Here is a 25,288-nt window from a genome sequence, read left to right as displayed (position 1 = left end):
CCTATGTTGTCCCATGAAAAAAGCTCTCGCTCGGACAGCTGTAAGATTTAGGGGAGAGAGAGAGAGAGAGAGCAGGGCCGAATAGGAAGGAGATTAAAGTACCTGGGAATGAAAACCCCTTATAATCTTATAATTATAGCCTGGGGGCGTTTGTCTCAAAGACATTCAAAGGTCGTCACGCACGGCCAGTTGTTGTTGTTGTAAAATTAGCATAAGGGCAGATCTTTTAAAAGCCACGCCAGGGAGCTTGCCACGGTGACAAGACTATACCTTCCATATGAATTGACGATGTCCTGTACGAAGATGCAGGAGATGAAGATGAAATGATCAAAGATCTGGAAGATGACGAATATGATGACTGCCTTGATGGCAAAGAATTCGGAGCAGTATTTGTTGATACGGACACGGAGAACGACTTTGGAGGATTTTATTTTATTAATTTTATGCATTTTTTTTACTTTAATAAATTTTCACTTACCTGCGTATCCTAAAATGAAAAAAATAGTTCAAGTAACAAATGTTCTCTTACTGAGTAAAACAAAAAGTAAAAAATCCTTCGGTGTTGTGCCTTAATCAAACTGATTTGGAAATTATAGATGGTTAGTCTAGAACAGTTAAACATGTGAATTGACGATGTCCTATACGAAGATGCAGGAGATGAAGATGAAATGATCAAAGATCTGGAAGATGACGAATATGATGACTGCCTGATGGCAAAGAATTCGGAGCAGTATTTGTTGATACGGGACACGGAGAACGACTTCGGAGGATTTTAGTTTATTAATTTTTATGCATTTTTTTTTACTTTAATAAATTTTCATTACCTGCGTATCCTAAAATGAAAAAAAAACTAGTTCAAGTAACAAATGTTTCTTTTACTGAGTAAAACAAAAAGAAAGAATCCTTCGGTGTTGTGCCTTAATCACTGATTTGGAAATTATAGATGGTTAGTCTAGAACAGTTAAACATGTTGTATAAACCAAAATAATGCAAATGGCGCACGATCGCTCTTTTGTATTTTAAAATACAATAGTAATATGAGAATGCATACAATATTATTGGATATAGTGAAGTACAAGTAAAGCATAACTTTTTAAAAGATCTACTGTTTTCCTCCGGTAGTTATATCGCGATCTGCCGATTTGGGAAAGCATAGACGGCACGCTAATTTTATACCGCGTGTATGATGCGGACCCCTTTAAAAATTAGCTTTCAAAAAATTAGGTTTCAAAAGTCGCATAATATGCGAGTATATACGGTATATATCCATCACTTGTGAGCACTTGCTTCAAATAGAAAGCCTGCCAGGTCACCACAAACCCACATTTACTTGTGGAAACGGCAATCCTTAAATCGCTTTCCCATGTTGCCAAGTTTTTTTTTTTTTTTTTCTCCATATAATCCTTCCTCATTGAGGGGTTGACCCTTTTCTTCCTGCTGCCTTGCGGCCACTTTTTTACCTCCCTCCTTCTTCTTTGATATCTATTTTTCTTTTACCTTGCCAGTTTCATAACCCTTTTCATTTAGGAAAACTTGTCATGAGCATTACAACCTCTTGAGGATATGAGTATTCATTGAAGTAGATCTTATGTAAGATGGTTTCCATATAAATTTTGGCCATGCAAAATTCTATCTCTAAAGTATTTCGTGTTTTCGTCTTCCACTAATCTCTACCCACCCTTCCCAGTGTTATTCTTATCCATTAGGTCAGGTCTTGCAACCCTTCTGGTGCCCACGGGAGCCGTGCTAACATTATCAAGTACTATTTATGGTATTAAAGATATTCTCTTTAAGAATATCCATTAATTGAGATGCATCCCTGAATCTCATTTCTTTCTTTGTTCATATCGTTGACTTTTATTATAACCTTATATTTTTCTGTTATATGTCTTGATTGATTAGCAAATGGTATAAGTGGGATTGCAGATGTCAGATGATCTTTAGTAATTTTTGATTTTTAAACTTTTTACCTGTATCAGAATAACCATACTATATCATCATTCATTTGCTATTAGTAATATTGTTTTTAACATTTACTTGTATTAGAATAGCCATACAACTCCTTTCACTCATTTGCGTGTTTTTCAACCATAAATTTAACTTAGGTAGATTTTCTCTGACGATTATAAATGGTTTCTTTCCAGGCAATTGAAGCCCTTATTCACATTATTTAATAGTAGAATAGTATGAAATGACTTATAGTGGAATATTCTTTTATGAAAGTGGATTTTATATACAGTGGTCCCCCCGTATTCGTGGGGGGATGCGTACCAGGACCCCCCTGTGAATAGTTAGAACCACGCGAATGTTTGGAACCCCTATGAAAATGCTAAAAACAGCTACTTTGTTAGTTATAAACAATCAAGAAAAAACCCACCCTTTACTAAAAATTTTCATACTTGGTTTTTTTAATAGTTTTCTCACAAAAAGTGCATTTTATGATTAATTAAAATTCATCTCAAAAAAAAAACCACCCATGAATTTGTGATATTTTATCATAGAAAAATACCGGTGAATGCGCGAATTTCCGCGAAGGAATAAATGCAGGAAACGTTCCCCAGAGAAATCCGCGAATCTGGAGAACGCGAATACTGGGGTCCACTGTATATTTTATATATATATATATATATATATATTATATTTATTATAATATATATATATATATTATATTATATATATATTATTATCTATATATATATATATATATATAATATTATATATATATATATATTATATTCTGGTTTGAAAACTTGAGGAACAATTGCTTTTGATTATGCAAGTTTCCTATACACATTATTGACAGCACATTACCAGACCAGGTTTTTTTATTGTGGTTAATTTATTTTTTATTTGCTTATTATTGTATTTTAAAACTAATTGCAGCTATGCAAGCAAATTGGCCATCATGTTAATGTAGCTGGAATCAGCAGTCAGTTGGCTAGTGGTGGAGCATATGAAGCTATTGTCGATTTGTGTTTGAGTGTTGCTGGTCAGAGGGACCCAACTGGAATTGCATTACATTATTACAAGAATAATGAACCAGCTGAAGACCACCAGGGCTATGTTGCATTTACTTCAAGGTAATGTTACTGGGCATCAGTTTTATTTATCACTTGTTAGTTTTTTATTGATACATACCTACTTGTAAACTGCTAGCTGGCTAAAACATGAATATTTCCTCAGAATGGAATGTTATAGAGTAATTATGGACCAACTTAATCAGTTGGTTGGTGCTGGAGTAGTTCCACCATCATCTCCAAGTGTGCCATCTCGTCCTGGACCCCCAACACCACCCCCTTCAACATTACCGTCAACAGATGCTACACAGTATGCCAATCAAGTAAGTTTTTAAAAGTTTCTGCATTTTAGTAACCGTGAACTATCCATAACTGTTTGTGCTTTTGTAAAGTAGCCCTTACCTCATTTTCATGACTAATTAGGGAACTAAATTGGTCTCATAATTAGTGAGTACTAAATTGGTTCCTCAATTAGTGAATAATCTTACATTGAGATACAACTACCATATTTGTTGGCATATATGACCCCAGAGCATGTAAAACCCATATCCCAGTTGTAGAAGGGAATGTACGTAAAAACCTAAAACAATGACAGCGGGAGAAACATTTATTTATAATAATAATTCTTATGTACTTTACAAGTGTAAATAAAAGCAGCTTAGGTCTAGCAGAAAAGCATTTTTAACATGGCCCTCCTTCTCTGCTGCCAGTGGAAAAGTCCAATGGTGAGAGTGAATTTATGAGGTTAAATTTGCGAACAAAATGAGAAACACAATGATGTAAAAATGTTTAGAAGGTGGAAGAGCAGAACAGAGGAGAGAGTACTGGAAATCAGCATATCCAAATCAAAACTGATGGTGACTGAAAGGAAAGGAAAGGAAAAAGCACAGCTAGGAAAGGGATCATGCAGTCAGTGCTGTGTACCAAATGTAACAGATGGTATCACAATAGATGTTCATCATTACAAAATATAAATGGAGTAAGAGATTTTTGATGCCTGAAATGCATTAGCAGAGCAAATGTGGAAGAGAGGGTAATGGAGACCTGTATAGTGGTAGATGGGCAGGTTTTACAGTTCATATATGTTACCCTAGGAATGTGTTGAACTGAAGCAAAGATTGAAATGTAGTACAAAAAGACTAACTGCTGCTTGAATGAAATTAAGACATAGGAGAAAACTACTTGGTAATAAAAAATACCTCATTAGAAGAGAAATGACAAACTTAGATTGGTTAAATAAACCCTAGAAGTCACATATGCTGCAGAAACATGGGCACTGACAAAGAAATGAAGGAGATTTTGTAAAATGTGTAGAGTGTTCATATTCATGAACAGAATGTGGTCAGAACAACACTGAATGAGGAAGTGATAGAGAGGTTTGGTGTCCAGGGATGGGAAAATATACTGGAATCTAAAAATTGTTAGATATCATGGTAGTGGCGGGAGAGAAATCTTGAAATTATAGAATGGGGAATGGGGTGGATTAAAAAAAAACAAGAAAAACTGAGACTTCAAAAAAATTTCAGTATAAAAGGCGGAAAAAGCTGATGAAAAAAATATTTTAAGATGAGATATTTGGTTGTTATTATTATGTGTATATATATATTTTTATATATATATATATATATATATATATATATATATATATATATATATAATATATATATATATATATATTTATTTTATATATATATATATAATAATATATATATTTTTTTCTTTCTCTCCAGATTATAATTTTTTTTTTTCAGATGATGAATCTAATTGTCAGTAGTAATGATGAACTAGCTAACGTCACTCTCTACCAGTGGCTGGTTGACACTAATCGAACAGAACGTTTACTGGCAAATATCATCCCATACCTTGAAAAAACCTTTCCTCACACGGTCAAATGGACAGGACCACTTCACCAGCTTCTTTGGAGATATTTATGAAAGAAACCAAGACTATTTTAAGGCTGCTAAAAACACTTCTTTTTGTTAGCTGAACAGATTGGGTAGGTGTATATTTTATTTATGGGTAATTCATGTGTGAGTGTGTGTTTTTTTTTCTCTCTCTCTTGAGGTATTATGTATTGTGCCTAAGAAAATGGCTTTAGTATAGTACTACTAACATACTTCTCGAGTTTTAACCCTTAATGGACAGGGTAATAAATCATCAATGCAGCACCCCAGGCTGCCAAACTTTGAGGACGACCATTTTAAGAAAAAAACACCTCAATGGAAAGAGGAAGCTATGCAAATGCACATGGTATACAAAATTCTAAAAAATTTTCCCTACCTTCCATGAGAAGTTGAAAATGACTATTTACAACCCCTTGTGGGGCCTCTTTTACAAGACATGCCTAAATTTGACAAAGTTTTCCATGATTTTTCTTAGTAAATAAATATATTTTATTTTGTAAAATTTATAATTATAGCTCACACATATCAAAACAGATAAGAACTAAAACAAAATTAGTGACAAATTCTGAGCATATTTGTTGTAAAATATATTTACGTAAATTCCAAGAACGAAGATGCAATAACGTTTTTTTGGATTTAAATACAGGTTTTTGTAAATATTTATTTGCAAAATTACATTTATAACCGACATACTATCAGAGTGAATTAGAACTAAAAGACCAACAGCAACCCCTTCTGGTAAATTTCATGAGCAATTTACAAAACAGTTTCTTGTGAAACAGGGAGGTCACTAGTACATCCTTTCCCTTAAAGTCAGTCTAAAAGTTTCCATTAGTGAATTTATGGATTATAGAAGTAATGGCACCTCTTTCCATTGCAGACTCCCCTAAATTGATGGCGGGTAATATTGTTACTCACCATAAGTCATTCCATCATCCACCAAGACCTGTTTATTGCTACTCGTGAGCATGTCCGTCCATTAAGGGTTAAGGGACCTATTTTTGTAACATTATTTGACAAAAAGATTCCAATCATTTTATTTTATTGAAAATATAAGTTGTTTAGGAACTGTACTTCTTAATTTCAACATTATGATTATTTTATGCAAAATAGTGATTTTTAGAAACTCAATTTGAGACCTTTTTATGATCATAAATGAGTTATCCTGTACAAATTATACCCGTTTTGGTCTATCACAAGATATCTTGTATGTTTAGTTTTAGTCATTATGAAAGTAGCATCGAATAAAAAGAAAAAAAATAAGAAGAAATAAACAGATTGGTTGCGTACCTCCAGTGTAAAATGTAAAAAAAAATTATACTTGATGTATCACAAAATTGCCAGGAGTCTAACAGAAGATATGACATCAACGTAATAAATCAATATGTATTACCTAAGAACGGGGAAAAAAAAAAATGACCAGGCATGACCATTGAAGTGCAAAAAAAGTAATTCTTGATAACTCACGAACTTCCCAGTAGCTACAATATAGCACAAGATATCTTGATTAAGCCTTAAAACAACATTGGATCACGAAAAACATGTCGTATTAGTCTTCTATTAGCATTTAAACATTTTTACGAGATATCTCCTGTTAAGTTTGTCCTGTAAGTGATTAATATAGCAATCTCATTTGCGTCATTCTGTGTGTAGAAGGAAAAGATGATCAGCTGACCCAGGTGCAATCTCCTACAGCCCATTAGTACAGCTGCAGAATAATAACTATAAATGTGAAGATATAACCTTCTTCATGAAATCACCAAATTGGAAAATAGGATTTAGTCTTACTGAAAGATTTATACAACAGAAGGATTTAGTCTTACTGAAAGACTACAATAAAAAATTATTCTACCATAGTTGAAATGTGCTTACTCACCTGTCAGGTACCAGTATAAAAATCGATACAAAGAATGGTTCAGTTAACGTGTGCACCACCTACCTGAACTTTGTGAATATCTTTTTCTACTGCAATTGGAATGATGTGCCTGACATTTATGTGGAACTCATAGACTCATAGTAGGTCTGTGATGACACAAATAATTTGCAAAAGAAATCTGATAGTGTGGGCTTGGTAATCTTGTTATACAGCCAGTCTTACCATTAATTTCCTGTTAGCTTAATATACTGAGGTATTTACTTGGTGAAGTGCTGCACCTCTAAAAAGAAATGCAGTGTAAACTAAAATTTGTCAGTGAAATAACTGGAACATTATTTATTTTAAAATTTCAAAATACAAAAGGTTTTGTTATTTTATTTTTATCAGGGAACACCCACGTTCATGTACGTGTAGAATACCTGTCTCGTGCCATAATGTGTTTGAGTTCCTGTGAGATGAATACTGCATCAAGTTACTCCGATTTTATGCTACACCTAGAAGAAAAGAAATCTGTGGCTAGAGTACAGTTAATGGTATGCCGTTATTGTTTATATTTTGTTTATATTTGGTACAATATGTCTTGGACATGGTATGTAACAAATCTTTATCAGGTTGTCATTTATTTGGTTAATTTGGTATCCCTAAAAAATTGAATAAACATTCTAATTACACAGATTCTAGATGCCCTGCAGTCAGATGGAACCAGTGCAGATGTAATTGCTCAGTTGAACTCATCTTTACTGACATTAACAACATTATATGAGAAGTTTGCTGAACCATGGTCCCTATGGGAATGCAAGTTGGCTATTGTTCACTGTGCTGGGCACTCTGAACCCCAACTTGTCCAGGTAAATCTTAATTTTTAAATTTGGGAAACTTAAGTCAATATTTTTTTTTTTTCTTAAATGTTTCCGATATGTAAAACTTTAAAACCCAAGTAGACTGAATGTGATGAGGAGAGCCCTCATTTTAGTCATGAAAATATTGTGATAACATGAAAACATTTTTAGTACAAACCCATTAATCATGAATTCTCTCACATCTTAACAATGGATCTCAGTCACACTAACTTGTTCTGAACAATATTAGAGGTCTGCACTGCTTATGCATCTCCTGCTCCTCATTCTGTCTTGCTAAGAAAATCTTTGGTTGAGTGTGTGAGGATGGTTAATTGTTAAGTATTGAAAAATGTGCTTTGTATTATAAGCCTTTGTTCATTACGACACCATCAATTGCTTAATCCCAAATTGGGAGGAATTATGATGGATCAGACCAACCTGTGGTGTCAGATAGCAGAAAAAGAAAATGAAATTATACTTATTCTCAAAGTACAACTGATTGATTGAAGAAGTCGCAGCAAAAGCTAAATACTCTTAATTTAATAGGTATTTGAGTATATAGAAAAGTTAGCAATGAACCTGGAAACAGCAGTGCTCACTGCTGTAGAATTTGCTACTTATTGAGCACAAAGTGGACCATGAGATAGGGGATCAGTAGATGAGAAATTGAAATTTCAATATTGAGAAGCAATGAAATGGAAGCATCTACGCCATTGGAAACACTTTAAAATTTTTTGAGGTAGCTAAGTGCTATAGAGAGTAGTTGTTTTGTTTTTTTGTTTGTATGGTGTTTTTACGTTGCATGGAACCAGTGGTTTATTCAACAACGGGACCAATGGCTTTACATGACTTCGAGCAGGAATACACATCTCTGACCCCTCAATGGAATGCCTGAGAATCTAACTCACTGCCACCAAGGTGACAGGCAAAAGACCATGCCAACCACGCCACTGAGGCACTCTGTTGAGAGTAGTGCACAGCCAGTAATTTAATTTTTTTTCTTATCTACCAATCAATCTTACATGCTCTTTCCACTTTTTGCTCAGTAACAAATTAGCAAAGTCTACAGTAGTGAACATTTTGCTGTTGCCAGGTTTACTGCTAATATTATGTTCTCAAATTATTATCATGCTGAGAGCACTTGGTTTATGTAGCAGCTCCTTCATTCAATCAGTTTTGCTGTGTGAGAATAAATAATTTTATCATTTTCATAATTAATTGTTTTGGTTTGCTATTTAGTTATGTAATTAGTGTTCAGAAGTGAGTTCCTGTCAGCTATAACCACTGTCCTTTCTAGATTCTTTCACTACATTGTAATGAAGAATGAGTAATATTTTGCTAATTTACTTCACTATTATTAGATTCTTTTGGTGTTATGTTCTGTCTTCCCCTTTACTGTACTTGTCTTTAGATTTTTTATCTAATTTTCTTCTTCCCATTTATGTGACACCACAAGTTAGACTAATCTGTCATCATCCCTCCTAAATTAGGATTCATGCAATTTATGATTAATGAGGTAATGAACAGTGTTTTATAATACTCTTTTATCTATCATAAAATAGAGGTACTACTGCAGAATACTAATATCCTCAGTTATGTAAGGATCCAATTAGCATAAAGCAGAGTAGTATCTCTACTTTTAGTAATGTAGACATGAAATCAGTTGATTTGTGATGAAGCAAATTATAATACGTGTACTTTACTGATATATGTTTGCATCATTTCAGCTTATCTGGACAAAAATAATCGAGACAGAACTGGATAGGTCGCTTTCTAATGCAGTTGAAACACGAATAGATATTCTGGCCAGTAAAATTAAAACTCTTGCTCGCATATATTCTACAAATCCTAACTATTTTCCCTTGGGTGAGTAACTTATTAATTTCATTTGATGCAAGTTTATGATTTTGTGCTTTTATATTAGTCTGCATAGTTGCAGCACGAAAAGAATGTTTTAATTTTTTGTATAGTAGGATATGTTTGGAGGTTTATATTAGAATATCAGTTAATCATATAAGCCATTTACTTTAAAACCCAGGCATATTTAGTGTGTCAGTAATTTAAAAATTTTTGCAGAGCACATAATCAGAGAGTGTGAGATTAAATCCGTTCAGCTAAAAGTCCAAAAAGTCCCGAAACCTTGGGTAGTCACAGCATTACAAAGTTGTGGAATTCTTGTCAGCAAACTTATAAATATCTATCACAAGTAAGTATTACCATACTTGTATTTCTGTTGTCCAAGCCACAATTAGTCTTTTGACTTTTGTAGATAAGCAGTGCTGAATATTTTAGTTGTTCATATATGAAACAAACCTTCGGTCTTAACATTAGGATAAATATTCTAGTGCCAGCCAGAAATCCGGTAGCTTTTAAAAAACTTGTGTGATCCAGGGACTATTGGCATCTGTACCTGGTCACGGGTATTGGTAGTTCCCACACCTGGGCATTCCAATGACCTATCAGTTACTTTCCTACCGCCTTTAAGAGAGGACGTGATAGTCCCTATCTCTTTAAGTTTTAGTTTGCCCTTTTTTTCATATTTTTCTTTGTTACCTTTTTTTTGCTAGGTACTCTCAGTGTGTGATCTGGTAGGTTTGAGTAAGTTGTGAGATCATGGAGAATTTTGCCTCACCAACAGCAGCTTTCTCGGGATCTCACAAGAGACAAAGGAAGTGCCCTGGAGTGAGTGGGTTTTCCTTGTTCGATTCTTAATGTCTGTGTCTACAGATCCTCACACCCAACGTGTAGTAAGTGCAGAATGAATGTAGGACTATTACTAATCCGTTGTTCAAATGGTCGTAGTTGGTCGGTGGAACAATGGAAGAAGTTTTATGAAAAGTCGGAACAAGAGATGGGAAGATGCCGTTATCTTTGGATGACCAACCCACGCCATCAGTGACGTCACAAACTGACAGGGCGCCACCATGACATCACAGCCTACTTCTATTCTCACATCCTCTTTGCTTCCGGATATACATATGCTTGCAACTCGGTAGCACATACATTTATGAAAAAGTTAACAGTTTCGGAAAGAGAAGATAAATAAGAAAGGCAAAAGAAAAAGACGTAACTCCTCCTCTTCTTCTAGCTCGACGTCATCGCAAGACTCGATGACATCACTGCATGCACCTGTCAAGCGTTGGAGAATGAGGGACTTCGTGGCTGATCCTCATGCCAAGAGGAGAAGATTAAACTCGTCTTCATCATTGAGCCAGGACTGTCACATTCCTGTCAAAAACAAAGTGAAGAAGACAGTGGCTGATACAGGTTATGACAATGATGGCCGTCGGACTTGGCCGAAAAGTTCGACAGACACTGGGATGTGAATCGGGTGGGATGATGATGTCAACTGTGATGAGAAAGCCGTTTATGGATACACCACTGTTGGTTAGGGAATCAACAGTGAGTAGACATCAATCTTCAAAGAATGGAGAAATGTACCAGTTTCTACTGTAAGACCTTTTAAAATAAAAAGGAAGAATGATAAAGCTCCCATTAAAAGGTCAAATAATACAGAGTTGGTAACCCCTCTGGATACATCGATGGAAGTGACGGCTCACCTAGATACCAGAAGATCAAGGTCAACTTCTCCAACAGCCATTAGGAATAATGGTAGAAGCAGGGAGGCTGTACATTCTACTTCATGGGAACGGTCATCTGGAGGAATAGACGAGGTTCTTGCTCTAGATCAAGGAGCATGGAGAGATTTAGGCGTTCGCATTCTCTTGGTGGTTATTCAAGATTGAGGCAACAACGGCCGTCAGAGATAAGAGATGCCACAGTCGAGGGGTTAGATGGCCTGGAATCACACAGATGTTTGTCAGCTGATAGGAGTTGAACTAACTTCGTCTGCAGCTGAACAGAATGTTTTGGAAGCATTTATTATGGTTACTTTTTGGGTCGAGTATGTAGTGATGTCATAATCATAGATTTATTTACATTTTAAATTTTTTAAAAATAATTTACAAATGTTTTATTACATTTTTAATTAATATGCAAATGATTAGTTTACTTAAATACAATATTAATTATATGTATTTTTCTGAAGCTTAATATTGTAGTGATGGCATATAACATGTCTGCCACCAGCTGATTTTGGGTATCAAAGTCAGACATTTTGATGTATGGGGAAGGGATGTAAATGCTAAGAAGATTCCCCTTCCTTTATTAGTTGTAGTCTATTGCTTTCCCTGATCATACTCTGCTGACATGTTTTGTTTGTAAAAAGAGTCAAGGTGTAGTGAATACACGAGGAGAAGTAAAGTGCCTTTGAAACTTACCCCAGTACCTGGCTCAGGCGACAAGTATTCACAGTTTATTTGACTGGTTTTATTTTGTAAAGTTCAGTGTACTTTTGTAGATATGTTTAAAAAACACAATATTTCTCATTTCCTATTCATTTTCAGATCTACCATTAAGAATATTTTCTTATTGCTGTTGAATAATTGCAGATTATCAGAAGTGGAGATACAGTTTGGGAAGTTGAAAGGTCTCCTTATCACCTTCTTGGAGTGTCAGCTCACCTTATATCAATGTTAACGGAAAACCCTATCTTCTGTACAACCAAAAACCAAAAGTAAGTAATATAATCACTGCTAGTCTGTGAGGATAATTTTTATATATGATATTACTTGTAAAGGTATTGTTGGCTAGGTACAAATGTTACACAAGGTTATATATTTCATTCATGTGTAATAGTTTGGTAATGATCTTTTACTATCAAAGAAATGCAGTTATATTTGTTTTTTCTTGGTGTCTCCAAATCTTGGCAGTTAGTCTCGTGCTAGCTTCAGTCATGAACTCTGGGCATCTTGTTCAATGTTAACTCAGACAAAATAGACAATGAATCATGAGGTTGTCCTTGGACACAGAATTAGATATTCTGGCTTCTTCTTGCACTTGTCTTGAGTTTGGATAGTGCAGACTTCAACACTGTCTCATTCTTTTATAATACAGGGCTAGCACATTTTTCAATTGTAAGCCACAGAGTAGACGCTTTAAATTTAAATTTTAAACCACAGATTAGACTTACGTATAGTTAATTATTAATTAATTTATATAACCAACTTTTCTACTGACCTATTCAAAGAATGAATATCCACTAGAAACATTGTTGCTCCAGTAAAGTTGAGGTTTGATGTAGTATGATCTTACAGGAAATTTTTGGTTGTTTTTTAGTACAAGTCCTTACTGAAAGTGCCCTCTACCCAGCCCCATGGGGTGAAAGTGCTTAGAAATGACATTTTATGATATAAGAAGCGGCTGTCCATGGTAACAAAACACTCCACTGATAGAAGACAAATTGCAGCAGTTCCCAGAAATATACCCTAGATTCTAGAAGATTGCATTGTCAGGGAAGGATGGCTTAAACTTTTTCAGTAAAGTAACATATATATATCCTTATTTGTGCCGAGCTTTTAGTGGCTGCATATTAATTTTTTATTTTTTCATTTAAGACGAGCGTTAAGGGAGCAGTGTCTTGACTATGTGGCAGAGTACATTACAGAGCTTGGAGCGTCAGCAGATCCTTCAGCGGGTGTGTTATTTATGCACACTAAAAACTTGTCAGGCTCAACTGGAAAGATTTATGTAGTTTTAAGTCCTCTGATTTTGTATGTGCTATGTAAATACTGTATGTCTTGTTTACATGTGATATATAAAGCTTTGGTGCAAATTATATTTTAAGTGAACCTGAAATATCAGGAACTCCAATTATCATTTTTACAGAAAAGGATTTGGTAATTTTGCATATTGTAAAGTGTGTGTAATATTTTAGTACAGTTTGTTGGACAGGTTTTCTGTAGAAAACCTTTGTCAGTACGTAATTAAGTTTCCATTTTAATTGTAAAATCATTGTTTTGATAATTTTAGTTTCAAATGGAATAAATTTTAACCTGAATAATTTTTATTCTTTTCCATTTAAACACACACACACACACACACCCACCCACACCCACACCCACACCCACACCCACACACACACCCACCCACACACCTCTACCTCACTGCTACCTGGGCAAAAAGTAAAGTGAATGCGTACCGACTGGATGGTGGGGCTTCCTCCCTTCCTGTCAGTAGCCAACTTCCAATAACCACCTTGTTTCAAGTTCAATTGCCAGTTCCAGCTTGCTCTGAAGTGAATCCCCTATGTAAAGACCTCAGGTTTGTATGTTAGGAAAAATACAAATTACTTTAAACAATAAAGATCCATCTTTGGATCTTTATTGTTTTGTTTGTGTGGTGTTATTATGTTGCATAGAGCCAGTGGTTATTCAGCAATGGGGACCATGGCTTTACATGACTTCTGAACTGCGTCGAGAGTGAACTTCTATCACCAGAAATATACATCTCTAACCCCTCCATGGAATACCCGAGAATTGAACTTGCGGCCACCAAGGTGGCAGGCCAAGACCAAACCGACCATGCCACTGAGGTGCTTCTTCTTTGGATCTTTAGGAAAATCTTTTCTGTCTGTCTGTCAGTCTGAACTTTGGGTATATGACTGTAGTACTCACCTGTTCATGGCAGGATCTTCAGTGCAAGGCTCAAGCAACTAATTCATGCCTACTGTTTTGTACATTTTGAGCTAATGCTGACATGGTAGTGTCACAGACTCACTCTAAAACCTGAGGTTTTGATGGTTAATTTTATTCACTAAGATATAAAATGTTCAAGAAGAGGTGATGTATTCTGCATGTTAGGGAATACAAGTAAGAATAGTACTTTAAACTTGTTGATGGTAGATTATAAGACTTGCACTGAAACTTAATGGCAGGTGTAGAGGGTAAGGGTTCAATAATCTTTGTCCCCCCAAGAATGCCTAACACAATGGGTAGACAGATTTAACAAGGGGAATTCATGCTTCAGATTTAGATTTTCCTTAGAGAACAAAATGATAAATATATCACAAATAAGTTGGGGGAAAGGCAATTGGTTAAAGTTATCTTGAAATAACAAAATGTCTTTGTCTAAAGAAAACCATTTAACGTGCTGAACTTTCAAAAGCAAACTTTAAAAGGTTGTGCAAGACAATATACCTTAATGCAGGAAAACAAAAGCAAATGAGGTTTTCACTCAAAACGAATCTAATGCGAATACAAGAATACTATATTAACACCAAAGTCAATCAAACAGCCAAGATAGTTTAGTAAGGAGTATTGCTGAATCATGGTTTGGCAGAGATGCTGCTAAATCATGGTTTGGTAGGGGTACATTCCTAAAGCAGTCATGGGCAAGCAGAAAGCATATAAACTCAAGTTTTAATCTTCATAATAGAGGGACTGCATACAACTGCAGGAAGGTTGACTGGTGGGTGGGGGCGGGGTTAGTTTATCTCATGGTAAATTGTAGGTATACCTACAGGGTGTATGCAGTGTACCTACAGGCCTAGGGTATCTACACCTATTTTTTGCCCTTTTACTTTACTTCCACATCTTGCTTTCTTAAGTCTTGTTGTCCTACACCTCTGACTCTGAAGCAAAAGAAAATTCACAGGCATTTTATTTTTTCCATGTATCAGCAGTAGAAAACCAATCGGGGTACAATACTCTCTAAAATAGAGATGGCAATATAATCAGCGAATGCAAAAGTACGTATTGTAGGTTTTATGAAAATGAATACTTTATTACTGTGTGAGAAAAAAAACCTGAAGTTTGTGATGTGCCAATAAGATATTTAGAAACTAAACCATTACATACTATGTAAATGAATGAGTAGCCAAAATTAAACCTGTGGTACAGAATGAGTCAACCAAAAATTAAAAGAAAAAAAAGTAGAAGACACTGCCCTCACTACTAAGATTGTACACTGTAGTAAAAAATAAGTGAAATTTAGGACTAGTGACCAGGTGTAAATTATATCACTTACTCTTTCTTCCTTTTCCTGATATGCTGTATGGAACATTGTTATAACTAGTAGAGTAAAACTGTCACATTTATAATTAAGTGGTTGGCATCACCTCAAAACAGCAGTTGTGGCATTGCATGTACAAAAGTGGTTAGATCTAGATCTGAGTAGTGCTACATGCTTTAGTTACAGTAGAGCTTTAAAAACCACTGCCAGGTTTCCATATGCAGGAGCCACCAACCAGGAGATGAAATGACATTTACAGTTACCATAAATAAAAATATTTAAAGGATAAAATTTCAAGGAAATACGTAAATTTGTAGGTATACCTAGCAAAATACAAACTCATTTCATGCCTCCTATTTAAAAGTATGTCAGTAGGGCTAAAAGGATTGTTTCAAATTCTACTGAAAGTTGGTCTGAATTTATAATATATACATACATCACAATCATAGACTTCTATTTGTTAATACATCTGAGTTGAGTACTTTAAAATAAAAGGAATTTTTTCCAATTTGATTTTTAGTGCGTTACCTTCTGTTTATGAATGCACAAACCAAATCTGATCCTACAGTGCAGTGGGGAGACCATATACTTTGCAGCTCTGTTGACCTGAAAAATGGGGTTTTATGATTAGAAAAATTGAAAAGAAAAGAGAAAAACTGAAAAAATAGTGCCATTACAACACAATGTAATTAAAAGGCCATCAACATTTCCGTGTAAAATTTCAAATTATCATAAAAAACATGACATATGACTGTGAAAAGGCAGTCCCAAACTTTATCTAAAGTCAATAAATTACACCTGTAAAATCTACATTACAAACAATCTGCTGCAAGGGAAGTACACTGACATATCATCTATACCCTAAAACATAGATACGTACTATTTTTAACTTCTTTTGGGATGTTGCTTTTTAACAAAACTTATGCATATTTGCTATAGCAAAAACACTTTGAACATACACTTTTAACTCTGAAATGACTTGTATTTTTGCCATTCCTTGGGCTATAATCAATATCCCCACCCCGGGTAATGTATGTGTTACATATTCAGGGTTAAAGCTGCTTGAATATAGTGCTTCTACTAGTATGAAGAATGCCACAATACAACTAATTTGACATTGTGATGTTATAATCATTACTCCTTAAAAATTACATCTTTATGATAAAAGTAAGTTTTACACAATATACTTTACAAACCGGTTACATAGTTGAAAGCCTCCTACCTCGGCAGTCCAAAATTCAAATTTGCTGTGGCGCTGTTATCGCTAGTGTAGGTGAACAGGACCGGCCCCACTCGGAGAGCTAGGTACAAATAAACAGACCCTCCCCAATTCGTTTTCTTTCAAAAACACGTCCATCTCTGGGGAGCAGGGAGGGCTTTGATTATGTAACTGCTTGGTAAGTATAGTAATGTGTAAAACTTAGCTTTATCATAAAAATGTCATTTTTTACACAAATAACTTCCCAAGCAGTTACATAGCTGATTTCCACATTAAGAGGTGTGAATCATGGACTAACTACTACACATCTTTAGAGAAAAGATGGCAGCTTTGAAATAAGAACATTTGGCTACCACTGCAAGAATGCTTATTGTATCTTATCTTAAAGAGAGCAGCTGCAGGTATTTTTACTGCCTCTGGTTGTTGTTCTCTTAAATCATGGAAGACTTGGCAGTATTGGCCATGAGTAGCTTCTACTTAGTGGGGACTTTGCTTTCATGGCAGTACACCAATGAATGGCAAAGAAAAGACATTGCCCTTGTCCTGAGCACAAACCAGATAAAACAACAACACCAACACCTACACTACATTTAAAAACACTTATTCTCATCCACTAAAAATAAGAACTGGAGGTTTACTCTGGGTACACTGTACCCCCAGCTTTCCAAGAAATTCAACACCTTAACACAAGGCGAGAAGATAGTATAAAAGACAGTCAGTACCCTATGCCTCCTCTCCTAATACCATGCCAGCACGGAGATAGATTCTAAAGTATAACAATTTTCAAATGTTTTGATGTCTGATAATGCGAGGCAAGATTGACTTTGACCTCCAGAAGTCGACTGCAGAATCAAAGCCAAAGGCATGCTGTGGTGGTTTGCTAACAAAGTAACCACTGCTTGAACCTCATGTGCTTTGACTCTTTAAAAGGAAGAGTGTCTTCTTGAACCTCCGAATGTCCTTTGGAGATAAGGCTTCTCAAAAAGAAGGAAAGGGCATTTTTGGAGAGGTCCCTTAAGCTTCTTGGTTCTACTAATGTAATACCGAAGAGCCCTTACCGGACACAGGAGCATCTCTTCTTCCTCCGGGCAGAGGAGTGGCCGTAGATTCTTGATAATGAATGAATGAGGCCATGGATCAGCTGCTTTCTCATTCTTGGTGAGAAAGGAAAAAAAGGGAGCATACTAATTATCTCAGTAACAGTACTTTTTCAATAGATTTTGGCATGTTTCCAACTAAACTATACGACGATTAAAAGCAATGCTCCAATACCGAGAACTTTGTTATTTATGAGAAAAAATATACAACAAATTGTTTTCATAATTGAAAACTGAATTTCATCCATGTTTTCCCACGATGTCAGAATTTAGCTAAAGACTGCAATGACTTGGCCAAATAACAACTAAAACTTACATGTCAAAAGGATTTTGGAGGAATTAGTATAATTTCACTTGAATACTAAAACACACCATTGGAGTTTTTATAGTGAGCACTTAAGACCTCCTAATTATGCTCAATAAAAAAAAAAAAAACTACTAAATTCTACCTCAAATTTACAGTTATTGAGATAGGATAATTATATAGGTAGTCTTTCATTAAGTTTTAACATTCATTCCCATGGTTCTAATACTAAACAAGAAACTCGTGGGAGAGGTTGAGGTATTATAGTAAAAATTTACTTAAGTATCCAACTAATCAAACCTGACCTTGTGTCACAATGTAAGACCTTGGCATCAGTATAGTAACCTAACCTAAACTGACAAATTTTTTGTCATATATATATATATATATATATATATATATATATATATATATATATATATATATTATAGATAATATATATATATATATATATATATATATATATATATATATATATATATATATATATATATATATATATATATATATATATATATATATATATATATATATCTATATATATATACCTATATATATACACATATATATATATATATATAATGTCAGTAGTACGAGTCCACTGAATGCATAACCCTTCGACGAGACAGCAACTTGACATAGGGATACTAGGCTAGGGTAAATGACCAAGCGGAGACGTCTATGGCGGTCACCTCTCTCGAAAAAGCGCTTGAATTATGCCATTATTTCGTAACTTAGGAGAAAAAATACTTATTACGATTTGAGCGCAGCGGTCTCGATGTGCTGCCTATCCATTCCGGGATCGTTGGCCGATATGTGCAACTCGGGTCATTTACAAAATACACATAACGAAATAATCGTTCACCGATATGGGCAATGAACCTAATTCCAATATACCGAAGAACTTACGACTTCCTTAAAGATTTCATGGTTGAGAATCTAGACTAGTGTGGTGTACCTTTGTGACATCACAACGTGACCTGACTGTTCCAATGATGTACTTACAAATTTCGACATTATTCCAGCTGGTTTTAAAATTTTAATCAATTTAAATGACTTTGTTGTATGAGAACTCTTCCATTAACAAATAGCCTTAGCTCGACGTTTGTCACCATAACCATATAGAGAGGACTGGACCCAATCCGACTGCGACTGGTTTAACTGAACAGTGTATAATGACATCACTTTCATTATAGACAGATTAAAGGTCAACATAATATTAAAGAAATCGTTAAATAGGAAACTACATTGACCAGGCGCTTAAATAAAAAAAATACAAAAACATACAGCAAAAAAAAAAAATAGTTTTAAAAACTTTAGTTAAGCAAGCATACTTGGTGGATGCAAAGGAACCTTGGAGAAACTAAAATTTTATCAATATGTGTCCAATTTCTGCGATTTTTTTTTATCAAGTTATAAATTCAACTTTAATATAATATTTATACAATGTTCTTCAGCGGCGTTCTGGGCATCTTCGTGTTCTATTTTAGGCTTGTTTTCTCTACAGCAAATAACGACGCTATGTAGTAGTACTACGCTATTTTGTTGAAACAGCACAGCCTTCGATTTTACGTTATCTAAATTTGATAAATGTGAAATAATTTATGAATTCTGAGGGAAAATTGATTTGCTTGAAATTAAAATATTAATATATTTCATGTAAAATTCCCAAAACATTAAATGGCAACTCTTGTAAGTCAGTTTGATGCTATACTATTATAATTATAACAAATCAATCAATCAATCAAGCTCATAGGTCAGGCTTCTATAATAAATAATTAATGTGAAAACTAACTTTTTTCCAAGTAGAATACTTTGTATAGCAAATTTTATTAAATACTTTGCATAACCAATTGAAGTATGAGGAATACTTTGTACTATAACAACATAAGAGAAAAATTCTTACTAAAACATCAAGTGGTACTTAGGTATAATGTAACCAAAAGCTGCTGGAAATTACTACATCAGCTCACCGATGAAGATACAACATAACGACTTGGAATGCGGAGACTGGTCATTACTCTTTCAGAATAACCTATAAATACATTCTTGCGGGCCATATATAATATATATACATCCACAATTTAAATCCGCGAGATTTCATAAAGTTGACCTGAATCATTAGGTGAATGAGAGATATTACACAGTGTAACCAATAAAGTTTTTAGAGACCCTAGCAACAACCTGACCAGATTCAATAAACTGAAAATGGATGTGATCGCAGCAGTTTAAAATCAAGTGTAGATTCGGTGAGTGTAAGGTTTTATTATTGTATGGGGTCTTGAAATGCGGGGGGATAATCAATGCGTCGAAAGAGAATTGTCAGTGATACTATAAAGCCTTTGAAAAAAACCGACCTCAGACTGTTGTAAGGAATTGAAAACATTCCTATTCCTACACTTCTTTGACAAAGTTGGCCAAAAAATATAAAAGGGAAATGAACGCGTACACCATATCAAAGATCTTCGGAGTACATTTTCAGAAGCAGGTAGCCTGCAAGAATGACCTTCTTTTGCTATGACTACAGTTCCAAGTGCCATTGATGTTGAAAATATATTTCAGTGATATGGCCTTTAAATTTATGTAAATGTCACCATAATATCATTCATTCATCCAAGCACTGACAAACAGATTTCAAGCGAAAACTTGGCAAATGCCTTTTTGTAGCGTTTCTTGGTCATGCAAATCCTCTCGCTACTGTAGCTACATCTCCCAAGTTAAAAATTTTGACGTGCTTTACTGAGAGGTCTAAAAAATATTCTTTAGATCTCGGCTTGATGAATAGATGTTTGGAGTTTCATGAGGTCCTGTAAACAGCGTTTTAAGGTGTCCTTTAAGAAACACACACAAGGGTGAAAACCTCTTTTCAAAGTTCCCTCGCAGATGTATAGATACTTTTCTTCACGACAATCCTTAAATATAAAATTTTACTTGGAGAGAGAGAGAGAAAAAAAATTTAGTCTATATGACAAGTTGCTGTATTGTGCATTGTTTTCATGTTAAATAAAAAAAAACGAATGTATTGCAGAGTAACGTGACAACCATGACAACAGATTAGTTCAGTTATATGTCAAAGACTCAAAATTTCGATGTTAGTGTATCTACTACGTCTCAAATAAAAAAATTTAATAGGGTCAATTTGTAATTTCTGTTACTGTATCTAGATCTCAAAAAGAAGTAATAGGGTCAATCCCATCAGAGTAAAGCAAGTGGAACTGACCATGACAGAATAACAGAGCAACGTTCAAATATTGACCAAAAGCATCACTAAAGAATCCAAGACTAAAAGCGAATCAAGCAAGAGAGATAACAAATAGCACTTGTCCAATTACGAATGTACCGACCACACTCAACGTTTTTCAACTGAAGGCCATCAAACGAGAGTCTATCTTTATAAAGCGGTGAAAGTCCCAAACCTCATTTTATTTGGGTCAATAAAATGTATGTTCCCTGTAGGAGGATAGCGCCGTCAGTGTACCTTATGCAGTGCACTGTGGGTAGTCATTACTTAAGGTTCTTATAGCAGCGTCCCTTCGGCCCTTAGCTGCAACCCATTTCATACCTTTTACTGTACCTCCGTTCATATTCTCATTCTACATCTTACTTTCCACCGTCTCCTACAATTATGAATCAGAAAGCTGCAAGACACTGTATTACTCTGTTCAAGAAGCCATCCTTGATTAAGCAGGCCAATTGACGATTGAAAAAAAAAAAAGCAACGGCAGTTGCTTTCGGCCGCTCTGACGCAAATGCTCTTTGTTTTTATGTTTGTTCCGAGTTCATATTCAGCAGATACTAGTTCGCAAAACGCGAGACCTGAATTGACGATACGTATAAATAAATAATAATATATATATGTGTGTGCGTGTGTGTGTATAATATACTATATAATGAATATGCCATACAAACAATGAACACAGCAACATAAACAATGTAATGAGATCTCTTGTATTAATGGCTAATGGTTGAAAACAGCTGTCGTCTTATGCATAAAGAAATTCAAACAACTTGGTTTAAAATTTTCTGTTTGTCCTTTGGAGGCTTCAACCCTGAAGATAAGGAGTACTTATTTTGTTTATATGGTGTTTTTACGTTGCATGGAACCAGTGACTATTCAGTAACGGGACCAACGGCTTTACATGACTTCCGAACCACAGTCGAGAGTGAACTTCTAGGAAGATATAATTGAGACAGGCGCATTATCACTTGACGAAAGTAAAAGAAAGACTGCCAGAAAAGCATATATGCTTTATATATCTTTTTGGGATACAGTTAAAAAAAAAATTCTCTCTCTCTCTCTCTCTCTCTCTCTCTCTCTCTCTCTCTCTCTCTCTCTCTCTCTCTCTCTCTCTCTCTCTTTCACTGACTAAACAACCACTGGATTTATGAGGTCAAGACCCATGAAGTAAATTATTGTTACTATTATTTTGAAAATGTGCATCTGTAAATAACTTGATTTATAGCTGCTACATGGCCCTTGGAATAATAATAATAATAAAATAATAATAATAATAATAATAATAATAATAATAATAATATAATAATAATAATAATAATAATAATAATAAAATAAGGAAGTCAAGGAAGAAGAAACAGGGAGAATAAAACAAAGATTCACTGAGATCACGACAGACACAGTCAGACACCAACTAAAGAAAATGCCAAACTGGAAAGCCCCAGGTCCCGATGAAGTCCATGGATACTGGCTCAAAAACTTCAAGGCCCTACACCCACGAATAGCAGAACAACTCCAGCATTGTATCTCAAATCACCATGCACCCAAATGGATGACCACAGGAAGAACATCCTTAGTACAAAAAGACAAGAGTAAGGGAAGTATAGCCAGTAACTACAGGCCTATCACCTGCCTACCAATAATGTGGAAGGTATCATCAGTGAAAGGCTATACAATTACTAGAGGAGACAAACACCATCTCCCACCTACAGAAAGGCTGCAGGAGGAAGTGTAGGGGCTACAAAAGACAGGCCCCGTCCTGATAGATCAAAATGGCGTTTAATGAAGATAACAGTAGGTGAGAACAGGAAACCAAACCTGAAGCATGGCATGGATAGACTATAAGAAAGCATTCGACATGATACCACACACATGGCTAATAGAATGCCTGAAAATATATGGGGCAGAGGAAAAACAGGAAAACACATCAGCTCCTCAAAAACTACAATGCGCAACTGGAATACAATACTTACAAGCTCTGGAATAGACTAGCAGTGGTTAATATCAGGAGAGGGATCTTCCAGGGCGACTCACTGTCCCCACTACTCTTCGTAGTAGCCATGATTCCCATGACAAAAGTACTACAGAAGATGGATGCCGGGTACCAACTCAAAAAAAGAGGCAACAGAATCAACCATCTGATGTTCATGGACGACATCAAGCTGTATGGTAAGAGCATCAAGGAAATAGATACCTAATCCAGACTGTAAGGATTGGTGTCTGGGGACTCAGGATGGAGTTTGGAATAGAAAAATGCGCCTTAGTCAACATACAAAAAGGCAAAGTAAAGAGAACTGAAGGAATAGAGCTACCAGATGGAGCAACATCAAACACATAGATGAGACAGGATACAAATGCCTGGGAATAATGGAAGGAGGGGATATATAAACACCAAGAGATGAAGGGGGGACAAGATTAGGAAAAGAATATAGCAGAGACTCAAGGCGATACTCAAGTCAAAACTCAACGCCGGAAAAATATGATAAAAGCCATAAACCACATGGGCAGTGCCAGTAATCAGATACAGCGCAAGGAATAGTGGAATGGACGAAGGCAGAACTCCGCAGCATAGATCAGAAAACCAGGAAACATATGACAATACACAAAGCAATACACCCAAGAGCAAATACGGACAGACTATACATAACACGAAAGGAAGGAGGGAGAGGACTACTAAGTATAGAGGACTGCGTCAACATCGAGAACAGAGCACTGGGGCAATATCTGAAAACCAGTGAAGACGAGTGGCTAAAGAGTGCATGGGAAGAAGGACTAATAAAAGTAGACGAAGACCCAGAAATATACGGACAGGAGAATGACAGACAGAACAGAGGACGGTGGCACAACAAACCAATGCACGGACAATACATGGAGACAGACTAAAGAACTAGCCAGCGATGACAATTGGCAATGGCTACAGAGGGGAGAGCTCAAGAAGGAAACTGAAGGAATGATAACAGCGGCACAAGATCTGGCCCTAAGAACCAGATATGTTCAAAGAACGATAGACGGAAATAACATCTCTCCCATATGTAGGAAGTGCAATACGATAAATGAAACCATAAACCACATAGCAAGCGAATGCCCGGCACTTGCACAGAACCAGTACAAAAAGAGGCATGATTCAGTGGCAAAAGCCTCCACTGGAGCCTGTGCAAGAAACATCAGCTACCTTGCAGTATAAGTGTACGAGCACCAACCTGAGGAGTGATAGAAAACGATCAGGCAAAGATCCTCTGGGACTATGGTATCAGAACGGATAAGGTGATACGTGCAAATAGACCAGACGTGACGTTGATTGACAAAGTCAAGAAGAAAGTATCACTCATTGATGTCGCAATACCATGGGACACCAGAATTGAAGAGAAAGAGAGGGAAAAAATGGGTAAGTATCAAGATATGCCAGTGGAAATCGTACCCATAATCATAGGAGCACTAGGCACGATCCCTAGATCCCTGAAAAGGAATCTAGAAAAACCTAGAGGGCTGGAGTAGCTCCAGGACTCATGCAGAAGAGTGTGATCCTAGAAACGGCGCACATAGTAAGAAAAGTGATGGACTCCTAAGGAGGCAGGATGCAACCCGGAATCCCACACTATAAATACCACCCAGTCGAATTGGAGGACTGTGATAGAGCAAGAAAAATAAAAATAAAAATTAATAACTTAATAATAATAATAATAATAATAATATAATTAATAATAATAATAATAATAATAATAATAATAATAATAATAATAATTCACCGTGGATCTGGACCAGAGGAACGCCTTCCCATATACCAGTATTCTGATAATACCAGTATACTAATAATACCAGTCTCGGATTAATAAACCCAAACCCTGTTCTGAATAAAAATACCCACTTTCAGCATTATGCCCAATATGAATATTAGCCAATTATTGCGAAGTATCGCTGAGCCAGAAAAGTGAGTAATAAGAAAAAT

General features: G+C 35.5%; 1 long non-coding RNA gene and 1 pseudogene across 1 annotated transcript in view; one reads left to right on the top strand and one right to left on the bottom strand.

The window, feature by feature from the left end:
- LOC135212790 (nuclear pore complex protein Nup155-like) overlaps positions 1 to 13,538 on the top strand; it is a 40,138-nt pseudogene extending 26,600 nt beyond the window's left edge.
- A 2,467-nt stretch (positions 13,539 to 16,005) lies between these two features.
- LOC135212572 (uncharacterized) overlaps positions 16,006 to 25,288 on the bottom strand; it is a 157,449-nt gene continuing 148,166 nt past the window's right edge. The window contains exon 3 of the long non-coding RNA XR_010313931.1: positions 16,006 to 16,093. This is a non-coding gene — a long non-coding RNA (uncharacterized LOC135212572). The remainder of the gene's footprint in view (positions 16,094 to 25,288) is intronic.

Source organism: Macrobrachium nipponense, chromosome 41 (assembly GCF_015104395.2).
Source record: "Macrobrachium nipponense isolate FS-2020 chromosome 41, ASM1510439v2, whole genome shotgun sequence".
NCBI lineage: Eukaryota > Metazoa > Arthropoda > Malacostraca > Decapoda > Palaemonidae > Macrobrachium > Macrobrachium nipponense.
The sequence above is the reverse complement of the archived record's forward strand: the minus strand, read 5'-3'. Positions and strand labels throughout refer to the sequence as shown.